Source organism: Ornithorhynchus anatinus, chromosome 9, assembly GCF_004115215.2.
Source record: "Ornithorhynchus anatinus isolate Pmale09 chromosome 9, mOrnAna1.pri.v4, whole genome shotgun sequence".
Lineage (NCBI taxonomy): Eukaryota > Metazoa > Chordata > Mammalia > Monotremata > Ornithorhynchidae > Ornithorhynchus > Ornithorhynchus anatinus.
Window position 1 is genome coordinate 37,245,473 of NC_041736.1, and position 20,548 is coordinate 37,266,020.

The 20,548-nt window shown below is 42.7% G+C and overlaps 1 protein-coding gene and 1 non-coding gene across 5 annotated transcripts in view; both read left to right on the forward strand.

Moving 5' to 3' along the window:
* SUPT3H (SPT3 homolog, SAGA and STAGA complex component) overlaps window positions 1–20,548 on the forward strand; it is a 389,952-nt gene that overhangs the window by 321,137 nt on the left and 48,267 nt on the right. The gene's annotated exons all lie outside the window — the stretch shown is intronic.
* On the forward strand, window positions 13,594–13,731 carry LOC114814444. The gene has a single exon (XR_003762242.1). It is a non-coding gene; the product is annotated as a small nucleolar RNA SNORA7 (small nucleolar RNA).

The following is a 20,548-nucleotide window of genomic DNA, read 5'->3' on the forward strand; positions in this document are numbered from 1 at the left end:
GAGTAACAGAGGCAGGATTAAAACCCATGTCTTCTGACTCCCTGGCCTGTGCTATTCCACCGTTTCAAGCTGCTTCTAGAAATGTATATGCTGAGTGAAAACCTGATTAAAGTTGACAGTATCATGGAGGATGTGGGCAGGGTGAACATAACACCCGGACAATGGGAAAGCAATGAAGCATGAAGGTGGTGAATTCAAACAAAGCAAAACACCTCTTCAACAGCGAGTGGTAAACATATGGAATTGGTTACCACAGTAAGTTATGTAGGCTGAAAATATCATTACATTCATGATTCAAGTGGATTCAGGAACATTTTGTGTCCTCTAGTAGGGAACAAATTCATTTTATAACCAGCAAGTGAATACTAGATTCTTCAGCTCTGTTTCGTGTCCTAGATGGTTTAGACATTTGGTTTATATGTGCATTGTGTTCTTAGAATATGTGAATGGTGTTTGTGATTACTTTCTCTTATGCTTGATCAAGGCTTTGGGAGTTGTATGTAACTGATATGAAATGCAAGCTCTGTAATTTAGAATAGCAGGAATGAGAAATATGTTTGCTGGATAGGGAGATGCAATCTCACATGTTATGATCAACTTGTTTTTTTAGTTTCTTCTAAATAATAAGGAAGCAGCGTGGCCTAGCGGATAGAACATGGTCCTGAGAGTCAGAAGAACCTGGGATCTCATCCTGGCTCCGCCGTTTGCCTGCTATGTGACCCTGGGCAAGTCACTTCATTTCTCTGTGGCTGTTTCCTCATCTGCATAATGGGGATTCAACACCCGTTTCCCCTCTTCCTTAGTCTGTGACCTCCATGTGGGACAGGGAGGCTGTCTGACCTGATTATCTTGTTTCTACTCCAATGCTTAATACAGCGTTTGGCACATCACGCTTAATTAAACACAGTTAACAAGTACCACAATAAGGGGTGTGAAGTGAATTGCCAAGGTGCAAAATTGGGGGTAGAAAAAGAGACAGTGAAGGGGGAAAGATGTAAGGACAGAAGCTGAGAAGGGCACAGACACACAAGGGTGACACATACACACACAGATACTGGGGATTTTTTTGCGGAGGGCAGCCAAGCAAAGGCAATGATCCTGGCCCTTCTCCACAGTGAGTCTCCGTGTTTAGAGCAGTCCTTTCCGCTCCATCCAATCTGCTACCATCTTAATCCAAGCACTTATCCTATCCCACATTGATTACTATATCAGCCTCCTTGCTGACCTCCCTGCCTCCTTCTCTTTCTCCACTCCAGTCCATACTTCAGTCTGCTGCTCAGATTATTTTTCTACAAAAGTGTTCAGGCCATGTCACCCAATTCTCAGAGCCTCCAGTGGTTGCCCAGGCACCTCCTTATCAAACAGAAACTCCTCGCCATCAGCTTTAAAGCACTCAGTCATCTTGCCCCCTCCTACCTCACCTCACTACTCTTTTACTTCAACCCAGCCCACACACTTCACTCCTCTAATGCCAACCTTGTCACTGTACCTCAATCTTGTCTTTCTTCCTGCCTGCCTCTTGCCCATGTCCTGCTTCTGGCCTGGAACGTCTCCGTCCGCATATTCAATAGGCAATAACTCTCCCCGCCTTCAAAGCCTTATTAAAAGGCACGTCTCCAAAATGCCTTCCCTGATTAAGCCCTCTTTTCCTTTTCTTCAACTCCCTTCTGCCCCGCCTTGACTTGCTCTCTTTATTTATTCCCCCTTCCCCAACTTCACAGCACTTATAATTATAATGGTCTTTATTAAACACTTACTTTGTGCCAAGCACTGTTCTGAGCACTAAGGTAGATGCAGGTAATCAAGTTGAACACTTATGGACATATCTGTAATTGATTTATATTAACGTCTGTCCCCACCCCAAGACTGTAAGCTTGTGTAGTCAGGGAATTGTTCCATTGTACTATCCCAAGCGTTTGGTACAGTGCTCTGCACAAAGTAAGCTCTCGCTAAATACGATTGACTGACGGTGCTCAGGGGAAGGAGCAGCTAGGTCCCTGGCCTGGTGCTTCAGGTGGTCCCAGAAATAGCCTGGAAAGTCGAGGTCAACCAGGGGAACCATGGTCCTGGTGAAGCGGTAACAGGGCAGCTGACACCCTTCTCTTAGGTTTCCCTGCCGCTGTGGCCCACACCATCACGACTCTGAGCTGTTGACCACAACTGGAACGAAGTTCTATGTCATAGCCATAGCCACTGGATGCTCCCCATTCTACTTCTCCTCTCCCTGCCCTCCCCCAATGCGTTCCCCTCCCCCTCCATCACCACCAAAGCTAGACTTTAAAAGATGTTGTTGGCCAAAGTATGGGTGAGGGGTCAAAACGTTAGAACCGCCCCGCCTAATGTGAGACACCCAATCACATCCTCTAGACTGTAAGCTCACTGTGGGCGGGGAATGTGTCTGCGAACTCTGTTCGATCGTATTTATTGAGCGCTTGCTGTGTGCACAGCACTGTACTAAGCGCTTGGAAAGTACAGTTGGACAACAGATGGAGACAATCCCTACCCAACAAGGGGCTCACAGTTTAGATTGTACTCACCTAAGCACTTAGTATAGTGCTCCACACATAGCACTCAATAATTACGATCAATTGATTAGGCAAATGGAGACAATACAGTCCGCACACTTCACTTCTCTAAAATCACCCTACTATCTCTGGGTTAATTTTGTGTATTCTGATGCCAAGGCCTTGCCCACAACCTCCCACATCCTCCCTCGGGTCTGGGACTGCCTCCCACTTTGTATCTAACATTCTACCGGTTTCTCCACCTTCAAATTCTTCCTAAAAGCACATCTCCTCCAAGAGGCTTCTCTAGCTACTTAATTCCCCACACTTGCACTTCCCTCTGCATCAATCCGTCTATGGTATTTATTGAGTGCTTATTAGCTGTAGAGCACTGTGCTAAGCAGTTGGGAGAGCACAATACAACCGAATTAGCAGAGACAATTCTGTGAGCTTATCGTCTGGAGGAGGAGACAGGTAAGCCCAGATGATCCCCAAAAGTTTGAACAACTTCCTTGGGTGATTAGAGTCCTAATATGAGTTTTTACATCATTCAATGGTATTTATTGAACACTTCCCATGTGCAGAGCACAGTACTAAGCGCTTGGGAGAGTACAGTATGACAGAATTAGCGGACACATTCTCTACTCACGTCTGCCTGTCTCTGTCTGAATTATGCGGCCTTGTAATAACCTCTGCTGAAGACCTGCTTCAACTCCTGTTTTTAGAGTGTAGTCTCCATGCATAGATTCACACTGGCTTGGTTACGGATATGTAGCACATAGACTGAGTTTGAGTTTAGCATTTTAGTCTTTATTATTAATAAAAATAATAGTGGTATTTAAGTGCTTCCTATGTGACAAGCGCTGTACAAAGTGCTGGGGTAGATACAAGATAATCGGGTGGACACAGTCCCTGTCCCACATAGGGCTCACAGTCTTAATCCTCATTTTACAAATGAGGTAATTGAGTCCCAGAGAAGTGACTTGCCCAAGGTCACACAGCAGGCAAATGGCAGAGCTGGGATAAGAGCCCAGGTCCTTCCAAGCTCTTCCCACTAGACCATGCTGCTTCTCTAGCCATTCTTTAGCTAATGTTCGTTCATAGGGCATCCATGCGTGGACCCCATATACTCTGGCTTCAGCAACTGAGCTGAATCAGATGACCATTATCTTGCTGACAGACCACATTTTCCAGTTACCAGCATCCATCTAAAGAATGTGTAATGCCTAAATCTATCAAATGAATAAGATATGGATAGCCATCATCCTTACCCAGAATATTTTCAATGTGGAACCTGGATTTCTAGTAGAGTTATCTTTCCGTCTGTGTTTCCTTTCACAACCCCGAGTCTCAGAAAGAGCTCTTTACACCAATCAAACTTTACTAAAGCTGAATTTGGAATGATGTGTTCACATTCCGTTATTTTGGGATGTGATCCAAGTAAGGCATGCAGACTTGGAGGAATACATAATTAGTGGTCTGCAGGGAACCTGCAATTCAAGGAGTAGTGCACAGATCAACGTTAACATTCGATCATAGCTCTAATAAGAGCATTCAGACACAGCACCCTCCCGTTAATCACTGAGGCAGGTATAAAATGCTCTCGGAACCAAATTTAGCTCCTAGGTTTTATTTAAATTCTCATTCAAGTCCGTGGAATAGTCTGTGGGTAAGACAAGACAAAAAATCCATTTCAGTAAGTTTTCTGGGAAAGGAACAAGGAAGCCTCCAAAAATGGTTTGGAATATTTAATTTATTTCAGTTTTCTGGAATGTTGATATTTAACCTGGAAAGATTATCATTGAACCGCAAGTTCTAAAAGATTGCTGAGTTTCACTGATGGGAAAATATAATATCTAATCCATTAAGGAACTTTGTGAAGTGTCTGGGACACATTTAGTGAAAAAAGGTGCCCTTCCAAATGAAAGATTAATGTTTTTAATGATTAAAGCCATAGCCGAGTTAACTTATTTTCCGTGATTGTTGTGGAAACCCATATTGCCTAGAACTTGGTCAGCTGCTAGCTTCAGAGAGTCATTCTTGAAAGCACCAAGGTGATTATGTAGGGAGTTTAGCTCATGGAATGGCAAGGAAATTTGAACTTAAACTTTTAGAGATATTTTAAAATTTAAAATATCAATACCTACAAAAAAGAAAATAGGGTTACGCCTGATTTTTTCAGTCTGATAACATAAGATCGCTACATAAAAAAAGATCCTCATATGCCTCTAAATACAAAAAAAAAAAATCAGCAACCGAGGAAAGTATTTAGCGCAGTACTGACTCGAACACCTGCTCCTACCTGGTGCTTTCAAAGAAAATTTAGCCAGCCCCTCTGAAGCTGAATTTTCGTGTTACTAAGACTCCTTTTTTTGCCATTGGTATTTTTTTCCCCTGCCACCAAAGATGGGCACTTCTCAGTGGTGATATTTCTGAATTGAATCTTGACATGTGCCGTTCATATGGCTCAGACAGTCGTCACTCCTTTCGAACTTGGGTGATTCAAAAATGGAGGCTCAGTTTGGAACGGTTTTACCCTCTGCCTCTCCAAGCTCCTCCGTTTCAGATTTATGAAAGAAATCATTTCTTTCTGTAAAAGGTTTTTGTACACCAGCATCTGGAAGTGTTTATTTCAGCGGTGTGTAATCTATCTGTGGATTTAGTTAGCACCAGACCCCCTTTTATGTACTCCTGACTTAAATTTTTTATAAATGATCTTGTTGAATTTGTGCCAGTGTGCATTGGGTTTGGCTGATTGCTGCATATATCCTTTACCTGTCAGTCACCTTTGATTTATATCCCTTCTCCTAATGCTTTTGCCTCCCAAATATGGTGCCACCAAAATGTCCTCTAAATCATCTTATTGAATGAATTACCCTGAGATGGGTTGGTAAGTTTTTGACTGCTTATCAACTGGAGTATTCTTATTGGCCCTCCAGACCTGTAAACTCCTTTTGGGCAGGGAATGTGTCCACCAACTCTATTGTATTGAATTCGCCCAAGCGCCTAATACAGTGCTCTGCACACAGTAAGCGTCCAGTAAATACCATTGATTCAACCTCGACCCACCAGTGGATTCTCATAAGGAAGAGGACTAGACAGCTCGATGTTATCCAAAGTCTGAACCAGTAAAAAATTAAAGTGACAAAGAATTGTTCCCTGCCAGTGGACTCTGGGTAAGCTTTTAGCTTACAAATTAAATTGCTTACTGAATAGAATATGACATCTATGCGCTTGTTTTTTAGTTCTCAACAAAGGCTCTTTCTAAATAAAACAAGTCCAATTTTTTTTTTTCTGAAAGAGAGAAGTTTTGTAAGCTTTACTTAATAATTTTCTTAACTTGAAGGTTTTTATGATGTTTCCTGGAGAGAAGCAGGTGGCTTGGCAGTTATTTAAAAGTTTCACTCTATGTGGTAGCAGTTTCAAGGGGGTTCATATTTCTAAAGGGAGAAACCAAACAGCATATTGCTTAAAAGTGTCTGACACAATGATGTATCATTCTGGACTATATTTTTAGGAGTTCTTTGGCCATTAAACGTGCTGTTGGACTTTATGGTGCAGTTTCCCAGCTGCCTCTGCTAGTGTTAACGCTCAAAATTGTGCATTAAGGGAACCAGTAGCAAGGAGTGCTTCTGTAATGGTAAGTTTCCTAGGGTAATTTTATTAAGGAGAAAAATAGATTTTTAGAGAGCTCAAAAATGTCAATTGGATAAAGTAAAAAAAAAACTGGCTCGCTCTCTGCTCAGTGAATTTGTAAAGCATTTACAAACGTCCTGGACAGTATTTGATGCCCTTATAGGGGCGATAACGTCACATCAGGCAGCACAGTGCGGAAATCTTTGGAAGTGATGTTCAAAGCGCCTAGGTTGCCTAGAAAAGTTCTTGCCTGGGCAGTTACTGTTTGGTGCTAAGGAAGCAGCATGACGGAGTGGAACGAGCACAGGTCTAGAAAACAGAGGACTTGGGTTCTCTTTCTGGCTCTGTCACTTTTTAAAAAAATGGTATTTGTTAAGCGCTTACTCTGTGCCAGGCACTATACTAAGTGCTGGGATAGGTACAAGGTAATCAGGTTGGACACAGTCCCAGTCTCGAAGTATTTACCCCCGTTTTACAGATAAGATAACTGAGGCACAGAGAAATGAAGTGATTTGCGCAAGGTGACGCAGCAGACAAGTGGCTGAGCCGGGATTAGAACCCAGGTCCTTGTCGCTTGTCTGCTATGTGATCCTGGGCAAGTAACTTAACTTCTCTTTACCTCAGTTCCCTCATCTGTGAAATGGGGATTAAATCCTACTCTCTCCTACTTAGACTGAGACCCAGGTGGGATAGAGGCTGTGTCCAACCTGATTTTCTTGAATCTACCCCAGTGTTTAGCACAATGCTTGGCACATAGTAAGCACTTAAGAAGGAATTTAATAAAAATGGGTGGCGGGGTTCACAAAACCTTATTTCTGCTCTAGCAGCCTACAATGGACCCCTTCTCTTTCGATAAATGCTCTGAGAGAGATTTTGTTTTACAGAAATTTGTTCAGGAGTGGTGAACTTTTCAGAATAAGCACAGTACACAGTATAATAAGAAAATATCCCCTAGTGCTCTTAGCCCGGCTGCTAGATAGGGGGTTTAATCGTCTAAACTGCCTATCCTTTAGGTGGGAAACTTGATCCTTGTAATTTGTCAAAAATATAAATCTTTTAGAAAAACGGGTTTCCCCGTTGCCGAGATTTCACTAAAACTTCTCAGCACCAATAGTCATAATAGGAAATTAGAATGGACTTTGGTCAGAATATATGAAGTGGTCATGGCACTGAATGAAAATAAATGGCAAGTTAGATTGCAGGGGATTTCATATTTATGGAAGAATGATTTGCAAATGGGGAAAATATAAATGAACATACCACAGGCAATTACAAATAGAACCCTTCTTAAGACAAGGAATGTCTAGAGGCATTGGGTATGATCAGTCTCCTTAGAAAATACATTACGAATCAGGCCCAGAAGCTTACTAAAAAATATAAACCAATCATATTCAGTCCACCAATCAGTGTCACTTATTGGACGTGGGACCTTGGGCAAGTCACTTGAGTCTATGGACCTCAGTTACCGCATCTGTAAAATGGGGGTTAAGACTGTGAGCTCCATGTGGGACAGGGACTGTGTCCAACCTGCATATCTTGTATCTACCGCATTGCTTAGAACAGTATCTGGCACATAGTAAGTGCCTAACAAATACCATTATTATTAGTAATATTATTACTGAGTACTAGGCATTGTACTTGAAAGACCTCAAGAAGCTTCCACTTCAGTGGGCTTAGGGATGTTGAGAGGAATAGCTTTAGAAAATGTTTGACAAGTTGAAGCCATTGTTTAAGAAACCAGCAATCTATTTTAGTATAGCCGATGTATGCTTCCAAGCAAGGGTTAGGAGCAGTACTTCTGGAAAATATAGGTCTGAGTGGAGACCAATTGCATAAACGTTTTGGTCTGGAACAGTGCCACAAGGCTCAAATGGAAAGGGAAGTTGTCATTGTCTTTGTAAACAGTCAGTGGAATTTATTGAGCGCTTAGTGTATTTAGAGCACTGTACTAAGTGCTTGGGCGAGTTCAAACAGAGAAGCAGCTTGGCCTAGTGAATAAAACAAGGGCCTGGGAGTCAGAAGGACCTGGGTTCTAATCCCCACTCTCCCACTTGTCCACTGTGACCTGGGACAAGTCACTTAACTGCTTTCTCTGTGCCTCATTATCTCATCTTTAAAATGGGGATTAAGACTGTGAGCCCAATGTGGGTCATGGACTGTGTCCAACCTGATTAGCTCGTGTCTGCCCCAGCGCTGAATACAGTGCTTGTTGCATAGTAAGAGCTTAACAAATATCATAAAAAAAAAGGAAACTGAGTTGGTGGTCATGTTCCTTGCCCACAAGGAGAAAAAAAAGTCATGACTTTTTGCCTGGATGATCATTTTTGCAGAAACTCATCAGAAACCACTAGTAACAGTTTCAAAGAAAATGATATGTGACACAACTCCGTGATTACAAAGGCTATTCTTTCAACCACAGTTATATGCTACGAAGTTGTGTTAATGTGAGTTAGGAATACAAGCAAAGCATTGAGCTGTCCAACAAGACAGCTCAATGCAAAGCTTCTGGAGAATAAAGAAATTGCAAGACGCTCTATTGGAGCAGGAGCCCTGGCTCCAATTACCAGTACAAATAGTAAATGGGGTGCTTTTCTGCAACACAGCCTACCCAGTAGCTGTCAAGACATTGGGAACCAGCAAGGAAGCACATCCGGAGATGGTTCAGTGAAAACGACGCCGAGATTTAAAATAGCAAAGGCAGTAGAGCAAGAAATGTGATGGGAAACACTGTTCGAGTCGAGATGTTTTCAATTGGGTGGAATGCAAAAGCTAAAAAAAAGATCCAAGAGTATACTGAGCACCACCAAACCTAGGAGTTTTGAGTAAGAAGCAGGACATACATAGCCAGCCTTCAGGCTTATAATATAATTGGGGTGGGAGAAGAAAGAAATTGCTAAGGAAGAAATAAGACCTCATATATATGGCATGTACTGGGACCTCCTCAGTGGAGGAAGGCATGTTCAGAAGGCTTTCTGAACAAATCTTCAAGGCATAAAAGACTTTTGTTATGGTATTCGTTAAGTGCATACTAAGTGTCACAGTCTAGATAGGAGGGAGAATGGGTATTGAATCCCGATTTTACAGATGAAGTAGCTGAGGCTCAGAGAAGTTAAGCATCTTACCTGAGGTGACATAGCAGGCATGTGGAAGATTTGAACTCTGGTCCCCTGACTCCCAGGCCCGGGCTCTTTCCACTAGGCCATAAGTAAGAGGTGTTGTATGCTCCAAGCACTATTTTATTAGGCTGTGAACCTCCTGAAGGACAGGGACTGTGCTAATTCCCACCTGTGTATTGTTTCCCAGGGCCTCCCTTGTGGGCAGGGATCGATTCTGCCAGCTCTGTTATACTGTACTCTCCCAAGCACTTAGTACAGTGTTCTGCCTGCAGTAGGTGCTGAGTAAATACCATTGATGGATTGATATTACTATATATTAATTCCTTATCCTAGGACTAACATAGCGGTCTGATTGGGCCCTCTCTCCCTCCCAACCTCCACTCGTACTGCTAGCTCCTCTTCCCCTTTCCTTGGCTTCACCCTCGTTTTCCCCTCTCCCTTCTTTCTCCCCTCTCTCCTTAGGGAAGCAGCATGGCAAAGTGGATAGGGCACAGGCTTGGGATTCAGAAGCTCATGGGTTCTAATCCTGGCTCCACCACTTGTCTGATGTGTGTCCTTGGGCAAATCACTTCACTTTTCTGTGCCTCACTTACCTCATCTGTAATATGGGGATTGAGACTGTGAGTCCCAAGCAGGACAGGAACTGTGTGCAACCCGAATTGCTTGTGTCCACTCCAATGCTTAGTAGAATGCCTGGCACATAGTATGTGCTTAACAAATGCCATTTTATTGTCATTATTATTATTTCCCCTTTTCCTTCTTCCCCCAGCGTTTTCCCAATATCTTACCTTCTCCCTCTTCTCTACCTTCTCTCTCTCTCAGCCTTTTTTTCAGCTTTTCCCCTTTTCTCTCCCTTTTCCCCCTTGCCCCTCTTCCCTCTCATCCTTCCCTTTCCCTTTTCCTTGCCCATCTCTGCTAACAGCAACAGCTGTTTCTAAAAAACAGACATGTGGTGTAGTGACATCATCACATTTCACCATGTGTAGGGTGATGTATGGAGAGGCCATAAATTGCCTGGATCTTTGTACACCAATTGCCCAAAGTTTTCATTTGTTTTGGCTTTGGGGCACAAAAAGATTGCCAGTCTCTGGTCTAAAAAGTCAGGGCAGTTGTAAGACTGTAAACATTAATAATTGCCATCATCATCCAAAATTTCATCAAACTCCCGCTTACATCTTGAGGCTGCTGATGGACCTTTATCTATTATCAATTAATCGTACTGAGGGCTTACTGTGTGCAGAGCATAGTACTAAGCACTTGGGAGAGTACAGTTTTACAATACAACAGACATATCCCTGCCCACAATGAAATTCCGGTCTAATAATAATAATAATGTCGGTATTTGTTAAGCGCTTACTATGTGCCAAGCACTCTTCTCAGTGCTGGGGTAGATACAAGGCAATCAGGTTGTCCTTCATGGGGCTCACAGTTTTAATCCCCATTTTCCAGATGAGGGAACTGAGACACAGAGAAGTGAAGTGACTTGCCCAAAGTCACACAGCTGCCAAGTGGCAGAGCGGAATTAGAACCCATGACCTCTGACTCCCCAGCCCGTGCTCTTTCCACCCTGCCATGCTGCTTCTGTAGAGGGGGAGACCGGCATTAATATAAATATATTACACATACATACTTTAGTGCTGTGGGACTGAGGATGAGATGAAAGGGAGCAAATCAGGATGATGCAGAAGAGAGTGGGGAAAAAAAGAAATGAGGGTTTAGTCAGGGAAAGCCTCTTGGAGGAGATGTGCCTTCATTAAGGCTTTGAAGGTGGAGAGAGTGATTGTCAGATATGAAGAGGGAGGGTGTTCCAGACAAGGTAGAGGAGACTGAGGTACAGAGAGTAGGTGTGCCCGCTGTGTTGTAGTAGGACACTAAGGAGGTGAGATGGGGCGAGGCAAGGTGATTAAGTGCTTTAAATGGAGTGCTTTAAAATCTCTCTCATTTATTCCATTGGTTGCCCTAGTACTAAGGAGCAAATCTGTTCTCGATACATCATTACTGAAGATAACTAGCCAATAGACTAGTTTTTTACGAGATGTTCTTCCCCTTGACGCTGTTTAGTGCCATTGTTCTTGTCTGTCCGTCTCCCCCGATTAGACCGTAAGCCCGTCAAACGGCAGGGACTGTCTCTATCTGTTGCCGACTTGTTCATCCCAAGCGCTTAGTACAGTGCTCTGCACATAGTAAGCGCTCAATAAATACTATTGAATGAATGAATAGACTATCCGGTAAAGCCTAAAGCCTCCTTTTCCCCTCTACCAATGCATGTAGCTCTCTAAGTGCCCGTCCTTTGAGCGGGTGAAATGCAAAGGAACAAATTTTAAAATCGATTGGAAACTTGAGGTCAGAAAATAAGCCAGTGGTTGGATATCCCACATTGCAAAGGAGACCAATTGCAAATCGTTTTTCTATCCTCCAAAATGCCTCTACTTCGGGGAACACGATTGTACATTTGGCAGCATCCGTGAATGCTTTCTCCATTGCGCCAGTGTAAAATATCAAACTTTTGGCAGCTGAGCAAGTTCCTTGAATTTGTGTATGGGGTTTTTTTTTTTCTTCTCCCTCTGAAGAACTGAAATCCAGTACCTAGGTTTCAGCCTTTCTGAATATCTGGACATATTTGGGAATAGCTGAATGAAATTTGCGGCAGTGGTGGAAGTCGTTCTGGTGATGCAGTCTGAAAAATAGACCTTGAGTAGCAAAAGATTTGCTGCTCGATGGGATTTTGTAAAGATTTTGTTTTGTGTGGCCTTAAATTATATGAACATCTCCCCTTACTGTTTCATAGTTGTCACTGTAAAGAAAATGCCTTAGGCATCAGGCTAATTTACTTGAAAGATTTTTAAAGAGTATCACCTCAAATTTGACAAGTAGGTTGGTTTTTGTTATGGGTCCCCAGAAGCAATTAAGCAAAGAGCAGGTAACTTCAGGTTAGCATATTATGATTGAAACGTGAATCTTTTACTGGAATCACTAATAGCATAGATACCCTTGACTTGCATCGTGCCGGAAGGAAAATGTCTGTGGTGCGTTGGCAGCCCTTGATGTGTTAGCTGCTCTGCAGTTCATTGACAGGAATCCATGATTTTCCAGAGGTGAAACTCACTTGAATTGATTACTTGCTGGCTGTGCCCTTTATCATCCCCAAATTATGCCATCTTTCACCTGTGGAAGGCCTTTTAGAATTTGTTAGCCAGAACTAAATGCTGACAGAGAGGCAGTTAGCATTCCCAAATAACAATTTTCAGGTCCACAGTATTACAGATTGTGAACATCCCTTCCTAGGTTAGGAGGCAGTGATTGAAGATATACCCTGAGGTAGATGTGTCCATGTGTCGCTACGAGTAGGAAACAACTCCACAGCATAAGACAAGACAAAGCCTAAAATATTCTTCTTCAGTCCTGGAGAGTCTCAGAAGTGTAACTCAGTACCCTAAGAAAGGTCCCATGGTTAGTACAGGAGTATGACTTTGATTGGGATGTGCAAAGTAGGTGTACAGTTTAATCAATCAGTGGTATTTATTGCGCATTTACTATGTGCAGAACACAGTACCACACACTTGGGAAAATACAGTGAAAGTGGTAGACCCAGCCGCTGCTCACACAGAGCATACAGGATGAGAAGTGTGAAGAGGGCTTAGAAGTGATGGATCTTTGGATTATGTATTCGTATAGGTCTGATTTTTAATCTGTTTTTTGGCATTCTGATTTCCTGGAACTCAGGGAGGGTTTATTTTCCCTATTCGCTGCCCACCAAGCCCGACTGTCTGCGGCTGTGATTTTCAGCCATCAGGAGACAGTCCATCAGTCGACAACTGTGCCACATCATTTGAGACTTTAAAACATTCATCCTACCCTCCCTGTTTGCCCGTGTGCCCTCTCAGTTTGCCCTGCAGAACACACTTTGCTGTTGCCCATCCAGCCAAGCTGCGTTGCAGTGAGTGTGATTTCCTCTTGGAAAACTGACTTGGATACAGAACCGATCTACCTATGGTCGGAGGGGCTTGTAGGTAATTCAGTCATTCGGTGCAAAGCAATTGCTACACCCTTGGGAGAGTACAAGATAACAATAAACAGACACATTCCCTGCCCTCAGCGAGCTTATAGTCATCTATTAAATTGCTCAAGAAACTGGATGGGCCTTCTGATGGTCTCAAAGAGGAGGCTAGATACCACTGTGAACACTACTGCAGATTGAAAGATCTAAAGTTTGGGTGAAGCTTTAATGTTCTGTTTTCACTAAATATTTGGCCTCCAGAGGAGACTTTCTTGGTTTGGGTTTCTACCTTGTCCATTCACACATCATTAGATGGTTAACTAGGAGGTAGAGTCTCATGCCCTTCTCAGGATCGCACCTGGAGAGTTTCCAGTACTCTACCAGTCTCAGTTACAGGAGGGAGAGTCAAGCAGAGACATACCCATTCCATTCCTAACTTGGACAGTGGCTAGTGAGTAGAAGGCAATCTCCTGCAGGACAAAACTCACCTGTGTCTGACATCCACGGCATAATAGAGAGTCGAGGACAGAAACTCAAGTTTACTGCATAGAAGGCAGCAGTGGTAAACCACTTCCGTATTTTGACCAAGAAAACTGTACCAGAACGATTGCAGATGGAGAGTGGGGCGTTTGGGGAGAGATGTCCGTGGAGCCGCTTTTGGGTTGGAGACTACTCGACAGCATAAGAGCAGACAAGATTTCGGTGGCATCGTGAAACTCCAGGTTATTGGTAAACATTTTTTGAGTGGGCCACCTAGGCTTAACCTCAGTCATCTTTATTCTAGGTGTCAGTTTATAGAACTCAACCAACTCTGCACTGTGATCTCTAGTAGCCTGCATGTTTTCTTGTGTGGATGCTGCCGTCATCATCCCGCACCTTGATAGCTGATTTAATGATCCACATGAGCTTTAAGTTGGAATACTTAACACAAGGGTCAGGAAGCGTCTTAAGATATCAGTTTCCGGTTCTCCTGACACATCCTCAAGCATTACAGAAGAGACTGGGTTAAATGAGATTGGATCAACTGATCAACCGTATTTATCGAGCGATTACTGTGTGCAGAGCACTGTACTAAGAGAGAGTTCAGTGTGTAACAATATAACAGACACATTCCCTGTCCACAATGAGCTTTCTGTTTAGAGGGGGAGACAGACATTAATGTAAATAAATTATGGATATAGACATAAGTGCTGTGGGGCTGAGGGGTGGGTGAATAAAGGGAGCAGATCAGGGTTATGCAGAAGGAAATGGGAGAAAAGGAAATGAGGGCTTAGTCGGGAAGACCCCTTGGAGGAGACTTGGACTGGATCCGTTTTAGAACCTTGCGGTGTTCTGATGGTGATGAGGAGAGGATCGGTGAGTTTGCTTTCATCAGAAGTTTGACTAGTTAAAGCATCATGGTATAGCCTTAGGGCAGCAGTGGGCAAGTTGTCCTCATCTAGCCCACCAACTAACTGATTTCATCCAGTCTATCAATGTGACCAACAGAAGTATAAGTACGTTGATGCAATTGCACATGTAAATGCCTTTATCAAATCTAGTAGTATGTTTATACAAATCATAAAAATGTATGACATATCATGAAGGGCTCTTTAAAAGGTCTGCAGTTCCAGTTTTGCCCATGTATTGTGAACACCAAGTATTTTCTGTGTGTGTCCTTTACCGTTTAATAGGACTAATGGCTCTAGAGCTCAAATCATTGCCTGCCCCTAATTTAGAGTCTTGGTGAACGTTTTTGGCTCACACTTTATTCAGAGTAAAATTCCTGGGGACCTCCTCGGATCCACACTTTTCACCTCTCCGGAAGTGGGTGAGGTTGATGCTAGCCACACTTAGACAGGATTTCTCTTCACTTAGTTTGGGTTTTAATTGCAAAATCAGGGCCACAAGCAGGGCCAAAGAAGAAGCACCCCTTAATGGGAAGGGGGAAAATACAAAAACCTACCAATTTAACACAGATTATCAGAAAGCCCCGCATGTGCATTAGGAATTTGTGATGAAACAACCAACATCTTTGCTGCCTGAGGGCCGGGAAGAGAGTTCTCTTGAAACAACTTGGGGAAGGGGCGGGGGAGTGATGATATTGGGAAGAGGAGGAGAAGAACAGCAAGGAGAGGTCCTATGAGTAAAGAAAAAGGGAAAGAACATTAATCGAGGGAAAGTTGAGAGGAGAACTGAAAATAGATCTCTCAAGGACAAGATGCGAAAAATTCCCACCTCTTTAATTCCCATCTCTTGGTACCCACCCACAGCTGAGAGGTGAAAAAGCTAGCTGCTATTGAGGAGAAGCTGCCTGCCACCTCAAGCACAAAACCCAAATGGCACCAGACTTTAGGCGCTAAAAATTGTGAAAGTGATAGAGCGGCTCTTAAATTAAAAACATGTAGAAAGTCAGTGAGCGGGGACTGCACGAGGCCCAGATGAGATTGAGAGAGGCGACCTGAGGTCATGGTAATGGTGAGAGGGTCCGACGGGAATCCCACAGGGTTTTTGGGAGGAACAGGCGGTCGGTTTAGACTGTCTGTCAAACGGGGAAGCTGGCAACTGTGGAAATGGGCAAAAACATAAAGCCAAAATATACAAAGGCTCCTACCTTAATGTTAGAAGCTTGAAAAATGAAATGGATAAATTGGAATGTTTGGCAATTCTTGAGGATCTTGATATATAATTGGCATCTCTGAGATGTGGTGATGGAAAAAAAATCAATGGAGCTCGAGTCCTGCCAGGCCACGAACACTATAGCAAAGGCGAGGGGGGCCCTTTATGGAGGGACAACATAAACTGTAATGCAAAAATATTTCCGGATAAGAGAAATACTTTGGAATCATTTGGGGCAGATTTTCCGTATTCACCCAACAAAAATAGGGTATTGAGACTGTTTTATAGAACATTTAACCGGGTTGAGGAAGGTGACCAGGAAATATTGACTCTAACTAAGGAGGCTATAAAACTAGGGAATTTAGGGAACTGGGGGACTGCAGGCACAATATATACCTGTGGTATCAAGTCTAGCGCTCAGCACAGTGATCAGCCCACAATGCTTACTATGTAGCATAATTATCCTGGCCAATAGCAGAAACCCATCTGAGCCATGTAATTTGCCCTAATGGGATAAAAGACAGTAGAAAGGTCATGAGTTCTGCCTACAGAATCAAAATAACATTTAATATTTGTTTCGTGAGTAGAAATTATCCTGCTAGTTCTAATATATTTGCTGTCACAACTCTGAAATACTTGAGTTCAGGTCTCCTTATTAGAGTCCTGTGGCATAGTGCTAAAGACCTAATGGGATTAGCTTTTTTCATTTGGGAGTCATTGATTTGAATCAGCCTTTCTTATAAGTAAATGGAAGCCATTATTGAAATGGGCTGCAGTCATTTGCTGAAACGTTTCCAATCCCATTCATAGTATATGATTGTTCACACATTTGGGCCCCCTCAAGCAGGGCTGCCAACTGCCGAGAGTGATTTTTACAAATAGTCTGAAAAAAAGTTATTGACTTACAACTATTTTACTGACCTAATTTTTTTTAAATATGTTAATAATGGGACATCAGTTATGGCATCCATTTGGCCTGTAGAGAAGTGATGCCAAGTTTCCAATAAACAGGCATAAAGCTCTTCAGGGTATGTAAACTCTAGAAGGAGGAAATGGTACTAAGCTCCTTAAGGGCAAGGATTGTGTCTATTACATCTCTTAAGTGGTTAGTACAGTGCTCTCCACTAAATAAGTCATCAATAATAATTATGGTGCTCTTTAAGTGCTTACTTTGTGCCAAGCACTGTTCTAAACGCTGGAGTAGGTACAGGTTAATCAGTTTGGACACAGTCCGTGTCCTACATGGGGCTCACATTCTTATCCCTATTTTACAGATGAGGTAACTGAGGCACAGAGAGGTTAAGTGACTTTCCCAAGGTCACACAGCGGATAGGTGTTGGAGCCGGGATTAGAACTCAGGTCCTTCTGACTCCCGGACCCCTACTCTATCCACTAAGCCACACTGCTTATTGTTGCTTCAATGAATACTATTGACTGATTCCTCAAAAGGGGAAGGGAAAAGAGGATGGGATCAAGGAACAAGGGAAAGGATGGAAAAGAAGGAGGGAAGAGGAAGTGAGAAGGAGGGATGGGAAAGGAAAGAAAAGTAAAAGAAGAGGAGGGAAGGGGAAAATGAGAGATGAGAGGAAGGGAAGGAGAGTGTAAAATGATTTCCTTGTCTCCTCTCTTCTCTACTCCTTATCCCTTTTCCCTTAGCCCCAAGTGCTATGTTTAAAAATGGAATGGGGCTCGGGGAGCGAAGATGAGGAAGGAAAGGGGTGCCCAGCCTTAGTGGAAGAACCAAGAAGCTCACTCCTAGGGCCTGGGGTGCCAGGAGACATGGGCAGTGGGCAGCTCACCTGTCCTAGATGTGGCCAATGGAGGCAATTGTCTCCCTCCCTCCTCAGGGTAAGGAGGAAGCGGGCACTGGGGCTTCAGTTTGATGGTGGCAGGTCCAACCCCAGTGATCGGCTGGGGAAGGCGGAGCTCTCTCTCCAACCCTTCCGGAAAGCAGAGTTGGTAGTTATCTGCCTTTGCCCCGGCCTGCAGGTCTCCACAGCACAGAGCAAACCGGATTCCTGCCACGGCCACCTCAGTGTGGCAGCCACCCTTATGAACGGATGTCGAAATATTTTCACGAGCTTCACGGATATGGCCGATTTAAAGTCATTTTTATGGTCCGTGTGAATTTGCAGGCGGTTTGCGATGCTCACCAAGGCAGAGCATTATCATCATCGTCATCATCATCAATGGTATTTATTGAGGGTCGATTGTGGGCAGAGCATTCTTCTAAGCACTCGGGAGAGTACAATATAATACAGTTGGTAGACATGTTCTCTGCCACAACATGAAGCAGTGTGGCCTAGTGGAAAGATCACGGGTCTGGGACTCAGAGAACCTGGGTTCTAATTCTGCCTCAGCCAAATGCTTGCTGGGTGACCTTGGGCAAGTCACTTAACTTCTCTGTGCCTCAATTCTCCTGTTCTTCCTGATGTGAGCACCATGTGGAACAGGGACTGTGTCCAACCTAATTCACTTGTATTAGAAACACTCAGAACAGTGTTTGACACATAGTAAGCATTTAACAAATACCATAAAAGAACAACCCAAAAAAACCCCAAACTGAGCCATGTTAAATAGCAAGTGGACCTTCTTCTGTTTGGAATTCTTTCCATGTCAAAGTCAAACGCGGAGCGGTGTGGATGAAACTGTACTTTGTGGGTTCTACAGCTTCATAAATACTATCTCTAATGCCTGTCATTGGATTTCATAAGGGCTGTGACAAGATTGTTAATGTAGTTCATAAGCAATGTGGAACTGGAAAAAGACTAAACTTATTTGCTTTATGCCGACTGAAAACTGACACCTTTTGCAAACAATGGATTCCCTCAAAAGTCATTTGTTTGTGAAAGATGATTTTCCACTGGAAGGATTCCTGGAAATTGTGATTATAAATTGTATTAAAGTTTTCAGAAAAAAAACTCCCTCCTGGCATCCATTACCCAAATGAAATCAGAATTCAGAATCGTTCCATCGAGATTGACTGGATATTTTCTTTGTCACCATTATTCACTACGCCTCTGCTGATTTCAGCGATAGCCTTTATTTTTACCAACTTCTTCTCGCAAAACCGTTTTTAGAGAGTAAGCTCCTTGAGGACAGACACAGTGATTTTTAATTTGCTTTGTTCAAGGCCCATTGCTGTGAGCATGTGACTATTTACATACTTCCCCAAGTTGAGGATTACTTTTCATTAGGAAATTTTTACTTAGCAGCGGTGTGATTTCAGGTGCCAAGCCAGTTTCTTTTGCCATTAATATTTTAATAAGTTCACATTCTTCTAAGTTCTTTAAGATGACTTCACACTATTGCATGTAGCTAGATTTTAGGTTTTTCCAAAGTTTTTCTTACGATGGTTTGGTCAAAGAATTGAGAGATTTTGGCTAAGGGATCTGGGGTCAACACTGACCTTTTTTGCTAAGTATTAAGGGCTTTATAATGTCCAGTGAGAGCAGACATCTCATCTAAAAGCCCACATTAAACAATGAGGATGGTGTTCAGTTTATCTGCTCAATAGGGACATAAAGCTGAGTCAGTCCTGCTGAAATTCTAAGATTTAACTCCACAAAATCTAGTCATTTACTCCCAAAACATTTACGATTTAAGACCACTTAGGTAAATGTAAAAGAAGTTCTGCATTGTTATTCTGGATGTATATATATTATCCAGAATAACAGTGCATATATATATATATGTGTATACACACACACACATATATATATATACACTATATATAAACAAATAAATGTATATTTATAAATATAAATAAATATATATAGTGTGTGTTTACATTCGTGGCTCGGTGGAAAGAGCCCGGGCTTGGGAGTCAGAGGTTATGGGTTCAAATCCCGGCTCTGCCACTTGTCAGCTGACTGTGGGCAAGTCACTTCACTTCTCTGTGCCTCAGTTACCTCATCTGTAAAATGGGGATGAAGACTGTGAGCCTCATGTGAGGCAACCTGATCACCCTGTATCTACCCCAGCACTTAGAACAGTGCTCTGCACATAGTAAGCGCTTAACAAATGCCAACATCATTATTATTATTATGTATATATATAATGTGTGTTTACATATATATATATTTACGAATCTTTATATTATTCCTATAAACCCAACAGTCTTACTGCGTATTTGGGGGACAGATCACTTCCCTTTCCCATACCATAAGGGTTTTTGTTTTCTTTTGTTTTCAATAATGCTTGTTAAATGCTCACTATGTGCCTGGCCCTGTAGGAAGCGCAAGATAATCAGGTTGGATACAGTCCCTGTCCCACACGAGGTTCACAGTGTTAGTTTACCCATCTGTGAAAAGGAGAAAAATAATCTGTCACCTCCCTACTGTATTGCGGTGTTATGAGATGAGGTGTTATGAGGTGCTTAGTACAGTGCTCTGCACACAGTGAGTGCTCAAAAGATACCATTGATGCATGATGTCAAGATAACATCTCTGAAATATTCAAAATGTAGAAATGCATTATGAAAAAAGATAAAAATGTTTCCCTCTGGATTTGGTGGTTTTGTTGTATTGGTTGTTAGCATTTAAGATTACTGGCATCTAAACTATCTAGCGAGCCGAGATCCATGGTTTATAGTAAAGGATGAGGAAACTGGGGGCTTTCTTAACACATGCACACACTGATACATAGAGAAATGCGATGATGATATTGATGCTATTAAGTGCTTACTATGGTTCAAT